At 46.6% G+C, this 21,608-nt stretch overlaps 1 long non-coding RNA gene across 2 annotated transcripts in view; it reads right to left on the bottom strand.

Moving 5' to 3' along the window:
- Positions 1-21,608, bottom strand: part of LOC125331590 — a 136,009-nt gene that overhangs the window by 59,902 nt on the left and 54,499 nt on the right. The window contains exon 4 of one of the 2 annotated variants that reach the window (XR_007206126.1): positions 16,005-16,334. The exons of the other annotated variant lie outside the window; for it this stretch is intronic. This is a non-coding gene — a long non-coding RNA (uncharacterized LOC125331590). Of the gene's footprint in view, positions 1-16,004; positions 16,335-21,608 lie in introns of those variants that run through there. 2 annotated transcript variants of the gene reach the window in all.

The following is a 21,608-nucleotide window of genomic DNA, read 5'->3' as shown; positions in this document are numbered from 1 at the left end:
TTAATAACACTGTTGCAAAACAACCTCAAGGGACCCAGTGTCACAAGCGACAGAGCCACCACCACTCCCAAAGTGTGCAGCCCATGAAGATGAGCCATCTGCTTCTCAGCACTCCGAGCAGAGCTGACCCTTCACAAACTCCACCCTAGGGCCTGCTGGTAGTGGAGGGTGGAGGGGAAAACTTAACTTTATGCTTGTGGGATTTAACATCATGGTCAAAAAAACCCAAACCTGAGTCCCCATCTGTTTTTCAGTATAAACATTGATTTTCTGTGGCAAAGAGGGGTTTTAATATGGGACAGAGATATCCCTACGAAACAAAAGCTGTTTATGATTATCCAGTATTGTGCCATATTAAAGACTGTTACCACCAATAGCACGTACAGATCAGGGCTGGTTGTGGTTGGCTTAGTGTCACTTTTCTCTCCTCTTCCAGGGGGCTTCAAACCCAACTTAAACCTTGGGTGAACAACCACTCAAACAATGTGAAAATCACCACAAACAAAAGTCCTCGGAGCCAGCAGTGGGAAAAAACTTTTACCAAACTGCCACAAAATGGAGAATGCAGGAGAGAAGCAGGGCCAGGGCGGCAGCAGCATCCCTGTGAAAATGGTGACCTTGGATGCACAGGCAGAGTGAAATCTTCCCCTCAGTTACCAATGCTACAGCACTGGGGAAACTTCATCAAGGCTCAATTCAGACAAAATTAAAACCCATCAAAAATAAAATTATTGACTAGAATTCACATTCTTTTCCTGAGGTCAACAAGTTTTAACTAACAGGTTGACTCCGTCACCAGCTTTGCACACAGAGCTATGGAAAATGTCAGAATTTCACTCCTGCTTCTGGCTGTTATTTGCAGTAGCTGTAATTCTTAATAACCCCTCAGAGCCATCCACTGTCTAATTGTAAGAACAGACTCACAGTTAATGTGTAACAACAAATAGGTGATTTCAAATAATCTTTTAAAGCTGAAATTCGATCTCACAGGAAGAAGTCCCAGAGTTATCCAGAAGGAAAAACACCTTGTTGGGACAGGTTTTCCATGGAATTTCATGGGAGCAGCACTGGACTCAGGGGAAGAGTACTCTTCACAAACCCTGAGGAAAAGGAAGGATGACTGTGAGCAAAAGGTCCATTTCCTTCCAAAACTTTTTATTTTCAGGATTCATTACCATAGCAATGTGTCAGGCCATCTCTCCAGGTTAAGTTTTTTTATCCTTTCTCCTGGGAAACCATTCCTTGTATCAACAATGCTCAAGGCCATGTCTGCATCGGGCAAGAATTCCCACAGCTTTCAGTGGAGCTACAACAACTGCCAGCAGCAGATCCGCTAAGCCCACCCTAAAACTGCTCTTAACTTCCTTTGCTGACTCTTACCTAAAGCCCCTTCGGGGTAGAACTTCTCTTCCTTCAAAGTGGCTCATCCCTTAGAACCATGTTCAACTTTTTGGTGTTTCAGCAAGGAAAATTTAGCTGCTGTAGCTGCTCTTTCAATCCATCCCACTCTCACACACTCAGTCTGGTATGGAGCCTCCTCCTACACATTTTTGGACACTCATGTGAAGCAAGCACAAACCCCAAGGCTACTGAGGTGGGAGCGGGTCTGGCACAGGATGTAGTCAAAGAAACCAAAGGATTAACAGCCATTAGGGAACCTCAGCCAGGCTTCAAACATAAAACCCAATACTTCCTGCGTGGCTGAGGAGCACATGCCTGAGGGACAGTGCCCCTTTATGTGCTCCCAGACAGGCTGTGTGCGCCTGGGTCTCCGGAGGCCAATGAGCTTCATTCAGCAGGGGCGAAAATAGACAAAGATGAAATCAAATATCATGACATTTTCTCAATGTTTCTAGTCAAACAGAAAATTAAACAGGCTCAGTTTTATTGCCAGAATGTTAATTTATGCACGGCTTTAGAGAAAGCAGACTCAGGCACACACAGAAGGTCAGGTTTAATGCTGTTATTAGCTGTCCCTTCCTTCCCCCTAGAAACCCTCACAGAGCTACTTCCCAACCAAAGGGGGAATATTTAACATAGGGAAGATGTGAGTGAAGGGCTGGAGTTTTATACAAAGGAGGAAAGCAAGAACAGTTCAAGTCACTTGGTGGCAGATGAAATGGGTGGGCACTAATTACCCAAAAATGATCTCTCCCTCTGCCCATGAGAGACTTCTGTTGTAACAAGGTTGTGGAGACTCTCTACTGGGGAGGTGTTGGGTTGGTTTGGCTACGATGCAGTGACACTAAAATCTATATTCTGTGACCATGAAATATGGAGTGGGAGAGTTTACCCTCTTCAAATACCAAAGGCTGACTTAATACATAAAACACTGATACTGAATCAAAGTTCTGATAAAACAAGTTAAAGGAGTAGATATATTCCTATATCGTGCTCATTAAAGCACTGTAAGGGAGGGTAGGAAAGGTGGCTTAAAAATAACAAAGCATTCCTAAGTATGAGAGTTGTCCCAGGCTTCTCAAAATCAGGATTTGTGCCATATGTGCACATGGATGTGTATGTGGATATCCCATGCACTCTCTGGGCTGCAGATTGAACCCCCTGTTTCCAAGCAATGCAGAGCACAGCTGGCAATGTAGAACTAGCACTGGCTGCTCTGGCACAGATATCATATCCTCACACATAGAGGAGAGCTGGGCTGCGCGCAGAAAGGAGGGGTATTTGGAAAAAGTGCCAAATCATCCATCCCCACAGGTGCCAAACACCAGCTGCAGCTGTGAAAATGGGTCCCCAGACCCACCAGCATCATTAGAGGAAGAGGGAACCTCCTTCCCTGAAATCACACTGCACGGAGCCTGTGACCACAGTGTCACCAGCTCACTGTGGACAGCAGCTGGTGTGCAGGTTTCCACGGAGCTGTGGTATTTCTGAACTGATTCTGGATCATCTTTCCAAGATCTCTGGCAACTGAAGGAGCTGGATAGGAAAAATGGGCTGACTGCAGATGAAATGTGAACCTGAAGCGCTTGCTGGAATGAGCACTCATTACATTCAAAGGCTCACAAGAGAATTGAATGCTGTAATGATTTTTTACAAGTTTCAGTGAACAGATGCATTGTGAACCCCTCACAAAATCCCTCTCCTGAATTCATATTTACCAGCCCTTGGAAGTGTCTTTTTCTTGGAAGATCAAACACCCTGACTCCTTCCAACTAATTAAATGGATTTCCCTGGGAATAAATTGCAGTTGTCACCTAATCAGACAGTGCATTTTAATATGATGTTGACTTTCTAGTGCTGAAGTATCTGAATTCCACAGTGTTTTGGTTAGACTATGTACCCTGCTTACAACTCAAGTCTAGTTTGTTAACAAAGAAGTTAACAACTCACTGGAAAAATTTACACCACCAATTCAAGCCCCCATTTCAGGTTTCTTTGTTTCTTCCTTCATATTCTTACTAGGGTCTCTCTGTTTTCTTTTTTTTTGAAATCTCTGAGAGCTTAGCCCATCACCAACATTCCTTGTGCCTTCTTGGATACTGTCAACTCTTTATGGCCATACCAAGAAGCTCAGTGTCCCTCAGCTCTGGCTCAAGCCCTCTCCAAAATTAGATGTAAATTCTGAATAAAAGTTTCATCAACATGTCTAACAGGTCATGTTTACAGAACAGCAGTGCCAGAAAAAAAAGTCCAAATACAGTGAGCAAAGACACAACAATGATTTCTGAAGTCATTCGCTGGGAAGGACTTCAGTTGTCCTGATGTGTCCCAAAGGTAATCAGCAGTGCCAGCCCTTTGTCACTACAGCCCTTTGTCACTACTGCAGGTGATGGAAATGCAGCTCAAGAAGCACTTAGTGAAAGACTGTACATTTACTTTTTAAAACCAGGAATGGTCTGATCCAGCAATTCACAGTTTTCAGTGGCTTTAGTAGCAATGGGACCAAGTGTAGAAGATAACCCTGGGAGAGATGACAGTGGACTGAAACAAACTGAGCCTTTTGGGATGGTGCTCTTCTTGGGAACAATATCCAGTATTCTTCCCCGGTGATATAACTGTGAAGCAACTCCGTCTGGTAACTCATACCCCTTACACCAGTGAAATACTTGTGCCCCAATATCCTGTGTGACCAAGCCCTGAGTTGCACCTGGTCACATTGCATTTGTTCCCCAGAGAAACTTGGAGAGATGCAGTTCCTTCCCAGGAGCTTTTCAGGGTATCACAAACCATGTGCCAACTTCTTACTCATAGTCAGTGTCACAATATGAAAACATTACCAAAGTCTTGCAGTGCAAGCCATTAACACATTGAAGTCACTAAAGGTGACACTTGCACTTCTGCTCTAGGTACCAACTCTGCAGAGCATTATTCCCAGGGTAAGCAGGAAGACATCTGAGTAGGAGCCAGGATTTCCAGGGCTCTTGTGAAGAAGCCTCCTCATACATGTAAAAATACAGGCGAGTCACACAAGCTTAGAAGTGAACATTGAGTAAAGGAGGCTGAGGGCACATTAAGGGATAGGAAACCCACTAGAAGAACTCTGCTGAAGTTGCAAAGGCCATGGAACAGGCCATGAAAGACACAAAAATGTTTGCATGACCAAAAGGTCAATCACACAAAATATATGCCTTCAGTAAACTTTTTAGAAGTGGACTTTTTGAAAATGAAGGAAATTGTCTCTCTCTCTTCTCCTTAGATGTCTTTTCCTCCAAACCATATGAACTTAGCATGGCCAAACTTTCTAGCTCTCTGACAAAGAGCCATGGTGGGTCAGCAGGGACATAAGCAGAACACTTAAGTCCCCCTGCAGCAGGAAAGAAGGCTAGTAAATTGTTCTCAAATAGGACAAACTTGGTGTGGTTTGTTTGGGGTTTTTTTAGGTTAAGTGGGGTTAATGTTTGGATGAGAAGCACATTCCAGCGTGATTTCACCACTGAAATGCAGCCATCCCTGGGGTGGAGTCCTGCAGCTGCTGGTGGTACACATGTATTTTGCTCAATACATCCAAAGAACAACTGAGGATACATCACTCTTTGGGTAGGATGCTGACTTGAGCATTCTTGTTCTTGCTACGTGTGCCAAGGAAAGTAAAGGACTTTTGCTTTCCCTGAGAACTGCTGTATTTTTTGGCTCTATTGATTGCAAGGGGGAAAGAGAAGACATCTCCCTCATCACAAAGGCAGAAAGCTGATGGTGCCAGCACAGAGGGACATCTCTGCAGCAACAACCTGTCCTGCCACTCCTGGCCTTCACGCCTACGCCTCTTCCCCAAGGACCGTGCAGCACCACCTTGCTGGGCACCAACCTGAGGGACCCTGAGTGCAGATCAGGAAGCTCTGAGGACACCAACATGTGCTGATATTCACCTGGCAGTCAACAGTGGTACCTCGTCCCTTCACACCCCCCAGGCGATGACTGAGCAGCCGAGAGCTGTGCAGGGCTATCGAACACACAGAGCAAGATGCCACCTATTAATTGCTCACACTTTTTCCCCAAACTCCCCTCTCCTCATGCCTTCCCAGCTCACTTCATCCTTCCTCAGAGCAGGCTGAAGCCATTTCATATCCCGCTGGCTTTATTCCAGCTGTCTTGACACAACACAGTTTCTCCAATTCCTAATCACGCATTTCCTGGCATGATCCCCATTGGAAAACCCAACTTCTGATAACATTCGATGACCTTTCCTTTATTATTTCCCACAGTGCTCTTTAGTCCCTGATAGGTTCTAAAACTGGGATTTGCCTTCCTGGAAAGCCAGACACTGGGGGTGAATGACTCAAGACCCTGGCATGTAGCTTCAGCAGCCCAGGACACAAAAGCAGTACCTCCCCCCTCACACAGTGAATCCAACAGTAGGAAGTATTATTTTGCAGGGCTGTGCTCCGTGATTTCCTAGAAAAGCAACAAAAATGCCACATGTGTTTGTGTTTCCATGTGAATTCAGCACAAGGAAATCCACAAAGGCCACATGTGGTTCAGAAATTGTAGGTGTTGTGAGCCTCGTGTCTGCATAATGTCTTGCCCTTGGTATGCAGTAAACATTCCACATCTTTAGGGGAAACTCCCACATAGGCAGGGGAAGGAGGGGCTTTAAAACCCCAGATCCGAACTTCAGCACAAAGGCACGAGCGGACGATAAATTTTCCATCTGCAAAGGAAGCATCCAATTTCACCCGCTGATTTTGATACGCTACTTTAACGAGGAGATTGTGCAAGAGCAACCACAGAGGGACCAAAAAAACCCTGCTCAGCCACACTTAAACTCTGAAGAGAGAAAGATGCCTGAGAGTTAAGGGTCTGCCAACCACCAGGTCGCACTGCAGAAGTCAATGGGGCCAGATTTCTACCCAGCTTTACAGCTCACAATCGGAGCCTTGTTCAGAAAGAAAAATCAGCTCTTATCTCACTACCAAAAAAGTCAATATAGCAGAGCACTCAGCTTGGAGCAAGATTCTGAGCAGTTGCTAAATCATATCCTCCATGTCAGAAGAAACTTGACTCTGGATAAATGCAGAGTACTGACTCTGGGATAAATTTCTGCCTGCCACATGGGATCATAATTGTGCCTTTGTCCCTCTGACAGCCCCCCCGACATAAGGATATATGTACCAGCGCTGTTTGATTTTTTCCCCACTTTAAGAAAACATATTATAAAAAATAATAATAATAAAATCTGGTTCTAAATGTAGAATAATTCAATCTGAAAGACAAAGAACATGAAAAGTATTTGAACTGAAGCAAGAATGTGTCTACTGAATCAAGCCAAATGTTCCCTTAGATTTTCTGATGAAGAAAAACTCAGATTTTTATTCAAGAATGAATCACAATAGAAAATCTAACATTCATAGACTCATTCAGTTTGGAAAAGACTTCCAAGATCATTGAGCCACCATTCAACACACCTCTGAAGGAGGAGTTGTGTGGGGAAACATTGTTTGAGGAATGATTAAAAAAAAAAAAAAAAAGCCATGAGGTAATTTATATTGATTCCAGGTTGAACTTTGTAGATTAATTATGGAGGAAAAAAATAGGTACTGACAGTTCAATGTTGACTTTTAAGCTGGTTATTAGAACAAAGCAGGCCGAGCGTGATCTTTAGAGGAAATAGCTTCTGATAGGGTGCTGGTGCTATGTTTCTTAGGTAACTGGACTCTGGCCAAACCATCTGGCTCTTCTGCATTTCATTCTAACAAAGAGGACTTCACAAAGCCTGCAAGAAAATCCTGTGCACAAGAAATGTAAGAGTCATGCTCAGAAATGTGCCATTCAAGGAGATATTCGATACATTTCAGAAGGATTTAGAGGAAAGAGGGTACAAAAATTAAAAACAAAACTTGAAAAAAGAGCTTGTACCTGAGAAAAAAAGCAGTACAGTACCTGCATTGTGGGGTTTTGTATTATTTGATCCTGTGTAGGAAACAAGCATCTTACTATTGAAAGAGAAAGCCTCTGTCTCCTGGGGCAGAAGGGAACAGCAGTCTCAGGGTCACAGTTCCCAAAACAGACCTCGGATCAGTTTGGAAGACCAGCTACAGAATGTATCTTCTCTGCCTTCTTTCCACCAAAATTCAGAGAGCACCACCTAAATCTGAACACAATGATGGTTTCCTCTGATGTAGACACCCAAGCAAAACAGCCCCAACCCAAATCACTTTTGGATTTTAAGATGAGCCTACTCATCTCCAGCCTGTTCAGTACCAGGGAGAAACACAGGTCTTCCTCAAAGTCCCCTTAACCCACTGCCTTTCTTGGTAGCTAAAACAAACTTGGATTCACAGAGATGTTCATTGTGGAGAACAAGAATAGAACTGTGTCCTCATCTACTCGTTTGGAGCAGCACATACAGACTCCAAGTCTTATATGACAAACCTGTGTTGAGCTGACAGCCACAGAAATTTTGGCAGGGAAAAGGGAATAAATAGGACTCTCAGCAGATGCTCCTAATCTGCTCCCCAAGGCAGATGGGGGTTTATTGACAAATTCCTTGCATTCATTTGGGTGTCAGAGGAGTTTCTCCCAATTTCAGGCCAGCCAAGAGCTTTGTCATGTCCTGCAAGTGAGGTTACACCATGTCCCTCCTCTTCATCAGCCAGGCATAGGATCAAACAACAACAGGACACAGCAGAGAGAGACTGACCTTTGCCAGCTCTGGGACATCCTGTGGTATCTCATTTCTCTGTCAAGGCTCCTCTGTTTTCCTTCAGGTTCCTATCTGCACTGCATTCGTGGCAGATGTCCCCATGCAAACAACAACCCTGGCTCGTTGAAGTGACCTGTGCCAGTCCTTGTGCAAGGTGAGAGGGTCTGCTCCACACAGGACAGGCAATAGCCGGCACGACAAGGTCTGTCTGCTCCAAGGGAGCCACAGGTTTGTCCTGCAGGTGAAGGAGTAGAGCCTCTCTAGGCCACAGTCCAGGAGGGTTAGAGATCTCCCAGCTCTGAGGTATGGATATGTGCGTGCAAATTTAAACAATTATAACAATTTAAACAATTATTAACTATGAAATTATTAACTATGAAATTATTAACTATGAAAACTATCTTCTGTGCCTGATAGTTATTCTTGGAGCTTTTGGTTTGCATTGTCCTGGGAATCTTTTATTGAACTGTGGACTTGGAGTGTCAAGCCAATGGTTCAAGTTAAGTAAACACCTCTGAGCCCATCATCAAGCTTCCCTTTGCTTTTTCTGCTCTTCCAGGCTCCCAGCAACACCAGGGGTTACCCTCTGCTCCCAGCTCCTCCGGCAGTTTGACAAATGGCCCTGCCAGCACCCAGCACCCTCTTCATGAGCGGGAGTGGCAAACTGCTGAAACCAAAGGAACGCGAGATCGACAGAGCTCACCATCAGAGTTAAAGCCAAAGAGCATTTACCCATGAGGCTCCTCCAGAGCCTCAGGCAGCTCCCTCCCAGCACTGCCCAGGTAGGGCCGCACAAACTCACCCCACCTCTCCTCTTTCCCACATCCCAGCTCCTCACTCGGTTGATTTCAATCTCAGCAAAACCGCACCTTTGCTGCTCACTTTCATCATGAACTCTGCAAGGATCTGCAAGGAACTGAATTTCTTCCACCTCACCTGGAGTGAGGGTCAAAATGCAAAGGCATTTTGTCTTACCCAGAAGCTTTCTCTCTGCATGAGTGGTCTCAAAGGTGCTGGCAGTAAATGAATCGACTTTTCATTTTGCAGTTTTTCAGCTTTGGCTGCCTAAAACTACTTTTTCCTTCAAGTGAAAAGGTGCATAAACATCAAAAATCTTTGGTCTTAATATAAATGACAGATGTACAGAGTGAGCCATTCTAAAGGGTCACTGGTGCCAAAAGGAGCTGGTCCCCTCTCTCATATTCCCCAATTTTTATTCTCTTTGCCATAGCTCTGGTGCTCAGCAGAGCCTGCATTGAACCAGCACCCCAAATACAGCAAACCTGCTTCTGGCAGGTTACCAAGATGCACCTTCCCAGCACAGTGTCTGCCAAGTACCAGGACCTGTGCCAGGGAGGAGATGGGAAGACACAGCTGGGAGCAGGGAGAGGACATAACAGTTCACTGCTGCCAGGAAGAGGAAATCAGCTGCGGCATCTAAAATTCACCCTCGCGACTCTGGCTACCAAGATGTGACTGAAACAGAGCAGAAGACAGTGAACAGACCTGGAATCCATGCACCTCCTGACTACAGCAATTCCACTCCCCCTTGAAGCCTCACTTTGCTCCCCCCTCACCAATTTTTTCTGAGAAACAGGATAGGAAACTTCATATTTTCCATCCTATCTCTCCTCCTCCTGCTAATGATTTGATTGGAGAAATTTCAAAAGCACCCAAGAAATGAATCTGCCTGATTTCTAATGGGAAAAAAGCATCAGACGCCCCTTTGGCTGCATCACCATAACAGCCCATATATGCAGCCTGCCATAAAGAAATAACAGCTATTTACTGAGTGATATCAAGATTAGTTTAATGCTATAAATACTTCCAAACATTGTTGAAACATGAACTAATCCACTCTCACAGCAGCTCCTCGTGGCAAATAAAGATCATTCTTTCCGTGTGGAAGGGGGTTTAGAGCAGAGATTTCTCTGTATATGCAGCAGCATTTCCTGGCATTGGCTCTGAAACTGACAGTGCTATCGGTGACCCCCTTGAGGGATGGACCAGGTTCTGGTGTGGCAGCTGACAGAAACACAAACCTCAACTGGATACTCTTTAAGAGGAGGATGGGGACCTTCTCACATGGATGTAGATAGTTACTGTCCACTGAGATGAAACAGCTACTTAATCACAGTCAATTATTCTGAAATAAGCATAATTTTGGTCTTTTTCACTGGGTGGCTCTGATTAAAAGATGAGAGGGACCAACAACAGAAAACAGGCTCCTGAACTCAGCAAAAATATAGGATACAGTGGTTGATGGTAAAAAATTGCTTTCCACAGCCATTTCAGACTCACAATTATTTTGGTCTATGATGGTTCAACCACCCTGAAACCACTCTAGTGAAAGGGATAGGTATAAATACCAGGGTAATGCATCTTCACTCATGTATCCTTAGATTTTGGAAAACAACTACCTATAGAAACAGCCTACTCTGTATCTGGGAAGATAGAAAAAATGTCATTCAACTGTTCCACCCAACCAGAAATTGTTATATCTGAAAAAACACATAAAGTGACACATAAAGCTCAAAGGGCAAAGCATCCTGCAGCTGTAAATCAGCTGGGATCAGTTTCTCTCTTTCCCAGCTGGCTGTCACACATGACCCTGAATTAGCTCAGCTGGTCAGAGCATGGTGCTAATAACCCATCAAGGTGGGTTTGATCCCTGTATGGGCCTTTCACACAGGAGTTGGCCTTGACAACCCTTGTGGGTGCCTTCCAACTCAGAATGTTCCATGAAATCTGAGTTCCATGAAATCTCCTGGGCATCCTGGTATCCAAGGGCAGCTGCCTCTTTGCTCTGAACCAAGACCTGCCACGCAGACATGAGCAAAGTGTCCTGCTCATTTCTTGGGGGCTCCCCAAAGCCTCTGCTGTGGAGGGCTTGCTCAAGGCAAGGAAGGGAAAAATGGTGGGAAAGGGGATGAGGAAGCAGTGAAGGAAGCTGCCCATCAGCAATACCTCCTGTGGCTGTAGGCAGGCAAAGGACCACTCACTTTGGGCCTTCTGTTTGACCTCGGGAATGGGAACCCACAGACCTGGAAAGCTGTCTCCAGCCCATCTCAGATACCCCAGTGATTCACTCTGCTCTCTGCAAACGAATTCCGGTGTGTGGCATGGGGTGTGCCCGCATGCCAAGGGAAGCTGGCTTTCACCACAGAGGGGGCTGTCTGGCATCTCCAAACCCCTCGTGAGAAGCTGCACACTGAGCAAGAGCCCAGCAAACAGAGCCAGGCTGGAGGAGGCTTGGGGCTGATGGGTACCTGTGGACACCTGGCCGGCAGGGGTGTCTGTTCCTGACAGCCTTGAGAAAGAAGCTCAAGAAAAAACACACCAGGCAAAACTGCATGAGAAGTAAAATCAGCCCTGGGGACAGTCCCCTGTAGGGTTTGCCCTTGCATGACTGAATAAGACAACTTCATTTTCAAACAATGGTAGAGATGGACGCTTCTGGGGCACTCTGTCCATCCTGGGCCTGCTCCCCACACTCCTGCCAGGAATTAGACACCAGGTCCTGGCAGCAGGACACAGCACTGAACCATTTCACTTCGGTTCCCTACTTATAAAGCAAAAAGGGACCCAGCTTCTCTCCCTGGCAGAGAATTGGATAAACCACACTGAGTTTGTGTTGGGCATCTCAAAATTAAAGGTGGAAAACATGGCTATGCTGCACAGCCCAGGATGAATGTCTCCCCATACATGTCACCCCTCTAATATTTCTCATTTTCGACCCAAATATACTTGGGTCTCTCCTAAGCTATCACTGTCTCCATTTCCTTGTGAAAATTACAGGCTGGAGGTACAACCAACACAGAGCTGAGGTTGTACTGAATGTTGCTCCCACACAGGGTAGAGGAGATTCCCACTGCTGGGAACATCTGTTATTTTGGAGCAGTTACAGGAATGTCTCTAATCCTTTCTGCACTGGTCACGTCAGAAGGCAAAGGCAGGGGTTATGCAGAGAGCAAGGCTGAGTGGGAAGCACCTTGCCAGTCCAGCTAGGAGGACACTGGTGCTTTTTGGTCTTCTCTCTCCGAGATGGGAATTTGGTGCTTATCCCAGCTGAGTGGCAGCAAAGGCTGGAGAGAGCCATCTGCTACCCTCCAGCAGGAGCGGGTGACACCCCTGGGAGGGCTCAGCTGCACTGGACAGAGACAGGAGGAGGCCAGTGCAGCTCTGGATCTTCTCTCAGTTGTTCCAGTGAGTACAGAGCAGTGGAGAGACAATCTCTGAGTGGACACTGGCCTGCCTTTGTCCAGGTCAGGGGTCACACTGGGAGCCCCCTGCACTGAACTGTCCCCATAACCTGCTGGGGATGTGCCAACAGGGACAGATATGCAAAGAAATCTATTTTAAACAAACCTGTAATTCAAAAAACACACTGAAATATTTTTGTTAAACACTGAATGGGGGAAAAAAAAGCTTTGAAATTCCTATTTTGACATTTTTTAAGTAACAAATCACCAGGGATACAGTACAGATACTGGGGTATCTATAAGAATCTTTGTTTAAATATGGGTTAGAAATAGAGTTAAGGTTTTTATTCGAAGTGAGGATAGGGGGTGGGATCTGCAAGTTCTTGTTTTGCTGTGTGGGGTTTTGAGGTGGGAAATTTTGAGTTTGTATCCAGGTTCAGGAAAAAGAAAGTGAGGAAAAAAAGACAGTAACTCTTAATTTTTTCCACAGACCAAAGCCACTATCCCTGAGCATTTCTACTCACCACCTCCAGTGCTTACATTTCCCCATCAAAACCATCATGTATCAAGCAAGGTTACGTCCACAGTCAGCTAATTAAGGTTACAGAGGCCTGGGCTCAAGGAGAGAAAGAAAATAACCACACTAAAGGTTGAAAGCAATGAAACCCCAGTGGGAACAGAGTCTGGAAAATTCAACCTCGCCCTGGCCAAGCACTTCTCCCCCTGTGAAATGTTTCTGGAGCAGCCGAGGCAGTAAACAGCACATGGAGCTGATGTGCTCCACATGACAGAAACCTGCGAGGAGAAAACCCTCCCAGCCCCTGCACGGACACAGGAGCTGGGAAGAGGAGCAGTTTTTGCCACTGGCTGTCATCAGGCCAGTTTCTGGTCCTGCCATTGCCTGCTCTGCTGAGAGATGTTGGTTTACTGCATCACAGAGGGTGAGGAAAGCCAAGCTGAGGTCCATGGCACCACATGGGGACAATGGCCACAGGCCACCAGAGATGACAGGGTCACCACAGCACACCCAGGGAGGCTCACCAACCTTCTGTCTGCCACCAGCTTTGTTTTCAAACAAAATGCCCTTCCCACAGAGCCTACTGCAGTTTGCCTGGTGGATTTTGGACCATGCTGGTCTAAAAGGAGCATTGTGGTGGGAACAGAGGCAAGAAATCGAGTACCTGTTTGGGGGATGAGGCAATAGCTAACACAGGACTCCAGGCAGGTACATCTGCTCCAAACACAACCAGAGCCACCGGTCTCACACCAGGGTGTTCTGAAATCAAAGCCTATCTGTCTGCAGAAAGTACTGTGTTATCTGTGAGGAGCTGAACTCCAGAGCTCAGTGGTGCTCCTGGGGGATAGCTGAGGGATGCAGCTTTGGCACTTATCTTGTCACTTCCATGTGGCAATTATAAATCCAGTTGGTTGGATTTACATATGCCAGCTGGCTCTCTGGAGGTGAAGGGGTGGGATCTTGTCAGGATTATCATCTGGGAACACAGATTTAGGCCCAGAGGAGCAAGCAAGCATTGGGCTGTGCTGCCTCCAGCCGTGGAGCAGTTTCAGCCAGGCCCCCAAAAGCAGTAGGAAGTGTCAAAGTCCAGCCCAGTGAAGAACACAAACATTTGAGTAAAGCAATCCCAGGAATTGAGGCAAGAGGACGGCACGGCTGGTATTACAGCAGGGCAGGAAACAATGTTATCATCCAAGGAGAATGTGGTATTTTGCAATGTTTTCTTGTCCAAGATCAGTGCAAAAAGTCTTAGTAAGAGTTTTTGGCAAACCAAGTTTAAAAAAAAATAAACCCCCTAAAGATACTATTTTAAGCATTCAATCTGTACAGGCCTCCCTCCCTAGTTTGCTCTTAAAGGACAGAAGAGCCTTTTAAACTCATTATTTATCCGTTTTCTCAGTGTTAAACAGTACAAACCAAAAAGACAAACCAGTCCTGACTCCCACAAGCATCTCCTCACCCAGTGCCCAGGGTATCATCTGCATCCTTTAGTATCTGGCTCTTCCTGGCCATGGACACACTTCTGCACTCACCAATCGGCAGTCCCTCCTTGCCTTCCCTCCACCCTCCTCAGCCATGGGAATAACCAATTAGAAAACAAGCAGGAACCATGGGCTTTCTGCTAAAACTAAGCCAGGCAAGCAAGATCTGTAGCACAGCTGGAAATTAGTCCATGGCTGTACATCTGCAGATTTACTGTTGCACCCTAATCCAGAGCCCCCAGCTATTGTGATTTAAGTGCTCATGGGACCAGCCAAGGAATGTAATAAATGCATGACAAAAAAAGCAAAATACAGTATCTGGAGCAGAAAGGCCTCACAATAAAAGCTGAAACAAGGGTGTTGAGTTTTCCTCTCTACATACAGCCAAGCCCTCACCTCTCCACCTCTCTTCCAGGAATTAAAACATGGAGCTACGCCAACAGCTTCACACACAAGGGTCAATGATGCCCTCAACACCAATTCAAACTTTTGTCAGACATGAACTCCAGGGTCTGGTGATGCAAGACCCTCACAGCATTGTTAACTCCATCATTTCAGGGACAGAGCACCTATTTCCAAGGGTTGGAACTGGCAAAACAACAAGGAATGAACAATGAAGAAGTCATGGATTCACCATGGAGGGGAGTTTATACCTCAACTGGCAGGCGGGGCCAAGGCAGGGACCGGTGTGCCAAGCGGGAGATCGGGAGATCCATCAGGGCCAAGATGTGGACTGGCTGCCCGTGCAGCACGGAGTGACAAGTGCGACAGAACTGCCATGGCCAGGTGCAGCAAGGACAGCTCTCAGAGGAACCAAGTGAGGGTGAGAGGACCAAGGCAGGGGCTCAGGAGAGAATTCTGAACAGTCAGACCAGATAACTTAAGGAAAGCATTTTCAAGAGAGGCCCTCACAAACACCCCTTCGTTAAGGGGAGAGAAAAAAATGATCACAGTTTAATCCTGTGCAGCAATAAAGCCCTCAGTGACTTGTTAACCCGTTTGTGCAGACAGCCAGACTGACACAACAGCAGAGACAGCCTGAAATCAAAGAGGGCTCTCGCTGTGCAGGGAACCAACTCTGCACGCAGCCAATACTCGTGCTCTCCATTCAAGCCCCAGGGCTCGGGCTCTTACCACAGTGACTTCTCTAGAGAGAAAACAAATTTCTCTGCTTCACAGCCACAGAGACAAAACTCAAACCTATTCACCCTAGTCACAGTAAGAAAATTAGATTAAAAGCTGTCAGCTGCTGAGGGCCCCAGCTCAGGGCTGCTGGGTCCCTGTGAGCTGCAGCAGTTGGAACAGAAATAAGAAAGCACATTGACCCTAGAAATGCATTTACTCTTTCTTGCACGTAGACCAGAACCTGCAAAACAAGCACAAAGCTGAAAAATGGCTGGTTTTATCCCACTCCTGCTCCAGCAGACCTGCAAGCAGGTGGAAAGATGCACTGGGAACAGAATGGGAAGGGGTACAGGTGCTTCAAAGGCGATGAAAACCTGCTGCAGCAAAAATCCAGCCGGCACCAAAGCACGGTGCTGGAGCGGGCTGCTGTCATTCCCTTCACAAGCCATGCTGCCAGGGTAGCCTTTTCCAAATGAGATTTCCACCCTATTCATTTAGATAACACAGCCTGCACCCCTGGGAAGAAGGGGGGAAATGAAAAAACGCAGGAAGATCAAAGCTCTGCAAGTCCATAATATTTTATTGGTTCCTTCCATCTGTCACACACCAATGACTCCTCGGGAAATAAGCCCCTCTTGAGAACTGCTACCTTTTCCTTGCCGGCTCCGGCTCGGGAGCAGCTGCTATTGTGCTCCTTTATTGGTATTTGTTCCGTCTGAACGAGCTCCGGCTCCTCATTCACAAACCAGCCTCTGCTCCTTGAATCGGAGGGCGAGGGAGGGGGAGGGATGGAGGAGGATCTTGCTGCGTCTCTGTTATCTCTTTCACGCTCCGCTCGGTGCCTTCTGCATCAATGGAGACCTCGGGAATCCTCGGGCTTTGTTCTCTCCTGCACGCGGGGGCTCTTCCTGGTAAAATAGCAGGTAGCAGCAATAACCCTGAGCACACACAATCATACAAATCCATCTGCCGGGGCGAGGGAAACATGCAACATGCTGCTTTTAAAGAAAGGAAAGCACTTTGGGGGAGCAAGGAAGAGGAGGGGAAAGAGCCAGATTTCCTGAACACCTCTGAATAAGGCGGAGCAGAGGCAGAGTTTTATAATGGAGGAAACTGCCTCGGTCTGCTATTATCAGGATGTAAATGGAGGAATTTGAAAAGCTGATTGCAGTGGATAAACTCCATGAGATGCTGTGCTATGGAAATGGAAAGTTTCCCACCCATCCATGGCCCTTCCCACTCCAAAGGCAAGCATTGTCCTGCTTCCTCCAGAGCTCTTTCACAAATGTATGATGGGGATAGACTTCAGTTGCCCTGACTTTCACCATCAATTAATGATGCCCTAAGTGGAAGCATCTTAAAATGTTCAAGCTCCCAGATCCCACTCAATGGAATCAACTCAAGCATTCAAAATTGCCCTCAACTCCTGGTTTTAGGAGGGTTTGACCTGGTTTCACTGAAATCAAGCTCCTTGACTGAACATAGGCTCAAGCAAATCGAGAAGCTTTTGCATGGAAGCCCTCAGGACACCAGACCCAAGCAGGGCAGCGTGCCCTGGGCACACATCCTGCAGTTACACGGGTGGGTGGGTGCAGACACGTGCTCCCATCTGCGTTCTTCATCCATGGCTCTTTTGGCAGAGCTGCAGCTCCTGGGTGAATGATAATGCTCTGTTCTTCATTAGGGCTTTTGTTAATGCACTGCTGGCGACTTCACATGGCCGGTGCCCGCTGTGCTCAGCACCACGCTGGGTAACGGCTGGCTCCGAGAAGGAAATTGCTGCTGCTCCTTCGCCCTGGAGAAAGCTGCCTGCACGCATCAGCTGCTGCTTTCCTCTGACCCATGCCTCCCTCTTACCCCGCTCCATCTGTCTCTGTAATTCAGGGCTTGCATTTCATCCAGCCTGGCATTGCCTTTGCCAGCCACTGCAGATGTTCAGATGTGGATATTTGGCTGGTGTGAGTTTCTCATGGCAGAGCAGGTGGAGTAGCTGCCCCTGCCATTCCCAGACCTCCTTCTCTAGGGCCTCAGAAGCATCTCCTCCTGGTCCCATGGTGAGCCAAGAGCACATGGAGCTTGCAAAAGACCTTTAGGTCACATCACCTGCTTCAGAAATTCTTGCTCACGGTGCCCTGGCCCCAGGTTGCAGATGGCACAACAGAACCCCTTTTTTTCCAAGGGCTTATGCACAGAACCAGAGTAGCTAGGTAACCTCTTTGTTCTGCCTGAGAGACACAGTGTGAGATACAACATACTGGAATTATTGCACACAATCTCCACCTCCAAAACAAAAGGGAAGACCTAATAATGGATTATGGGAAAGACAAATATTTTCTTTTTTGATCCCAAGGGTATGTTTCCCCTTATTTAATAGGGCACTAAACCCACAGCATATCCCTGGATGTCTTTCCTTTCTTGGGGGGTGCTTCACTCAGACTAGTACCACCTGGACATTCCTAAGGGGATATGGTTAGGATGGGGGCTCCTGCCACTCTTCACTTCCTGACACCTTAGCATCTGTATAGAAAGAAGCCATTCCACTTTCTCACACCAAAGGCCATGGCAGCCAAGCAATTAAAGCAAAGGAGGATTTTGAAACCGGCACTTCACTGAAGTCTCTCTTCCTAAAGCTTTGCTCCTGAAATCACTCAGCAATTTCAGGAATCAGTATGGCTGCATTTTGAGGCGCATCCCTCCCTTCAGCAGAAAACAAGCAGGCAAACTCTAGCAAGCATTCTGTGTGTCCTGCAGATCTTAGAGCAACATTTTAAGCCATGAAGCAATTAATAAAAAGACTTTTAAGCCTTCTCTGGCCTACAGTGCCCTAACCACAGTCTGGTCTCGGAAGAATAGCTGGCTGGCCTAAACATCAGAGTGGATTATAGTCCTGAGGGGTGAAGCCAGAGATGAGGCTGCTGCGCGTCATTAAACAAACAGATGGAGAGACAGCCCCAGAGGCTCCAACGGAGCCTGATGCTTTCTGGCTCTGAGTGCGCATGTTCCAGGGGCAGGAGTGGCTCCAGAGCACTCTGTGAAAGGAAGAGATATGGCCATGGGCTGCAGCCTCAGACACTCAAGCTCACTGATGATGGAGAACAGAGGAGAGAAGGGGACAGAGGCCTTTTCCTTCATCAGACCAAGCAGGTCACAGGCCTCTGCTGGGAGTTCGGAGGGAATCCAGACTGCCCAGAATGTGCTCCCAGGTGCTTTGCTGAAAGGTCCACAAGGAACACCCTCAGGTACTCATACTCAGCCATCATTTCTGGTACTGGGAGCTGCAGCTCTCAGGGGATGCATTTCTTAGCATTTTGTTTTGTAGGTCTCTAACATTTTAAAGACAGGGTTTTAGAAGAGAGAAATGTAAATTACAGATGTTTTTGTAGGCATGTCCTCATTTCTCATTAGAGTTTGCCTCTATTTTCATAAATATATAAGCAAACAGTGCAGTTCTTCCCGTAGAGGGTTCTGCTTTCACTTAGCACCAACCTGCTGCAGCTCCATCACCATCAGGACATGGAATGACTTGGTGCAGCATGGCTGGACATCCACGCCCTTCCCAAGCCAGCACATTCCTGAGCTGCCACAACACACTGCTGTGCTTCCTGCCCCTTATCCCCATCCCTCCTCCCACCATACACACTGGAGCAAAGGCTCCAGTCACAGAATGCACAGAAACCAATTTCCCTGCCCAGTTAGCAGCAGCTCTCCGGCACACTCCCAGTATAGGCAGCAGGACAAAGCAGGACCACTTCCTCTGCACCAGGGCCTTCCCTTTCCTGAGGGAAGTGGAGGAAGGAAGATGCTAGAAATCAGGCCATTTCTCTTCCATCCTGAAAGAGCAATCATTAGAGCAAGCCTGCTAAGGGGGATGAAGTGTGTTCCTTCCAAATGTTTTCCTGCACCTGCCTTGTAGTTTCTATGCTTTTATGCTACCCAAAGGTAAAATCAAACAAGAAAGAATGAGGCAGCTTCCTCTGAACACTCACATCTATTAATATTATCAACCAGGCAGTCACCCCTGCTCAAAGCAGGGGAATGGGCTAAAAGACCTCTGGAAGTCACATCCCACTTGAGTGACTTTCTATTTCTATGACATTCCAGAACTAAAGCCAAGACAAAAATGTAAAACAGGTCCCCACATAGTTTTTGTTTCATTTCTGACTACAATCACTAGTTAGGACCTTTCTATGAGTTCTCCTGGACTTCCTGGTTTGACCTTCAGTGTTCAATCCCAGAGGAAGTCTGACATGGTCTTCCAGCCAAACCAGGCTCTTGAAAGAGGATGAATAACTTGATTTACCACAAATCCTGTTCCATCTGCAGAGAAGCGGAAGCCACCATCCTTTACTGAAGCATCTCACGGCCAGACCTTGTTTCTGACATATCTGGGAGCCTGTTCAGGTCAGGACTTTAGGAGGATCCTGCAGGTATAAAAGCAGCCACCTGACAGCCCAGTGAAATGGAACTGAGCAAAGTTTCCTTCCAATCTTTTATTCAACATGAGTAAGTGCATGACCTCCAGTCCCAGAGAAATCTCATGACTGAACTCAGAAAAAGTCCCCGCTTCAATAGATGCTGCAATTTTAGAAACAGAGGAACAGTACAGTGCTCTGGAGGTCTCCAGATGGGGATGATGAAGCCTGTAACCTGCCAGAGAGACATTTTTAAATGAATGCATCCTGTTTACCTGGGGGAGAATGATCTCATCCACCTACCCACTCCTTAGCAGCTTTTGTCATGGTTAGAAACCAAGAGGTATCTCTGAGTTGGCAGGAGCTTCTCACAGAGTTGTTCTGGCTGAATTTGTGCTAAGCTGGTATTAATATCAGTTCCTTTATCTCCATTTCTGAAAAAGGCTCCAAGCATTAACAGCTTCAGTAATGATTCATGGGTTTAAATTCCTAAACCTTTTGAGAACAGGAAATTAAAGCCAAGATGAACAATACACACAGATTAAATATATTTAGCTGCTGTGTTTCTTGTTGAGAAACTTGGAGAACTGTTTAGTGGTGCTTTTCATGTGGCTGCTCCATGTGGAAATGATGGCAGCTTGCATCTGAAGTCAAAATGGCAAACTAAAGGGGGGGATGCAGGAAGACATTTTATTGTTTTCCTTGTGCTTTCTGCTCTCCAGCAGAGCTTCTCTGGACAGGGGCTTTCCTCCAGGTTCCTCAGCACCAGATAAAAACAACTAAAGGAATAGCCCAGACTGCATGGTAGGGTACAAGGCATGAGGGAGGAAACCCACCCTTCTGTGGGCAAGTTCTTCCAGAAGGAGGACTCTGGGAATGTTTGCACAAGGGGTCATCTTCTTTCCAGGTGGGCACTGGCAGACAAAAGCTGGTCTCCAGCAGCAACTGCTGCTCCCTGGGAGAGAACCAGCAAAAGCACACAGTTCCCAGCATCTCCCTCCTCTTTTCAGGCTGAGGCATCCTTTTTTGCATTTCATCCATGACTGTGTTGAGTCAGGAATCAAAACCATTCCTCAGAGCCCCAGTTCAGTGCCTTGGCTGCTCAGTCCCTGCTCATCCACTCTCTCGGGGCTGCTTGTTGACAGCTGTTTCACAGAGCCAAGGATCCTAGCCCTTTGTTTTTCCCTACCTCATTAGCTAAACAAACAATGACACCATATAAAATACCACCCGGCTCGGCTGTCTGGGAGATGCAAATCCACAGAAAACTATCTTGGAGACAATTTTAGAAACAGGCTGTGCCTCTGCCAAGAGGTTGGATCAGCATGGCAGTGGAGTGCTCCACTCCAGTTCTTGGAGAGCCAGGAGCACACTGAGCTGAGCTGAGCCCACTGTGGGACCACAGAGCACAGTCAGGGAGATACCAGGGAGCTGAGCTACCACGCTGCTAAGGCTTTCAATTAAAAAGGCTGTTGATGACCAAAATATCAGCACCAAGTAATTCTTTGGGAATAAATTTGAGTTACAGATATTACCTCAGGCTGAAGTCTTAACAGAAGATGTTATAAGAACATTTAAACACCATAAAGCTGACTGTCTGGATGGGAAACACATTTCCATGTGACTTTCAGCACCAGATGTTTAAACCTAAGCTGCCACAGAAGACCAAGACTGCAGAAAAACACCAGAAGAAAGGAGCTGATGGTGGTAAGCCAGCCCTCAGAGTCCTCACAGACAAAGCAGAAGGACATGTCTGATGTGAGTCAGAGC

This window comes from Corvus hawaiiensis, chromosome 11, assembly GCF_020740725.1.
Source record: "Corvus hawaiiensis isolate bCorHaw1 chromosome 11, bCorHaw1.pri.cur, whole genome shotgun sequence".
In the NCBI taxonomy this organism is placed as follows: domain Eukaryota; kingdom Metazoa; phylum Chordata; class Aves; order Passeriformes; family Corvidae; genus Corvus; species Corvus hawaiiensis.
The sequence above is the reverse complement of the archived record's forward strand: the minus strand, read 5'-3'. Positions and strand labels throughout refer to the sequence as shown.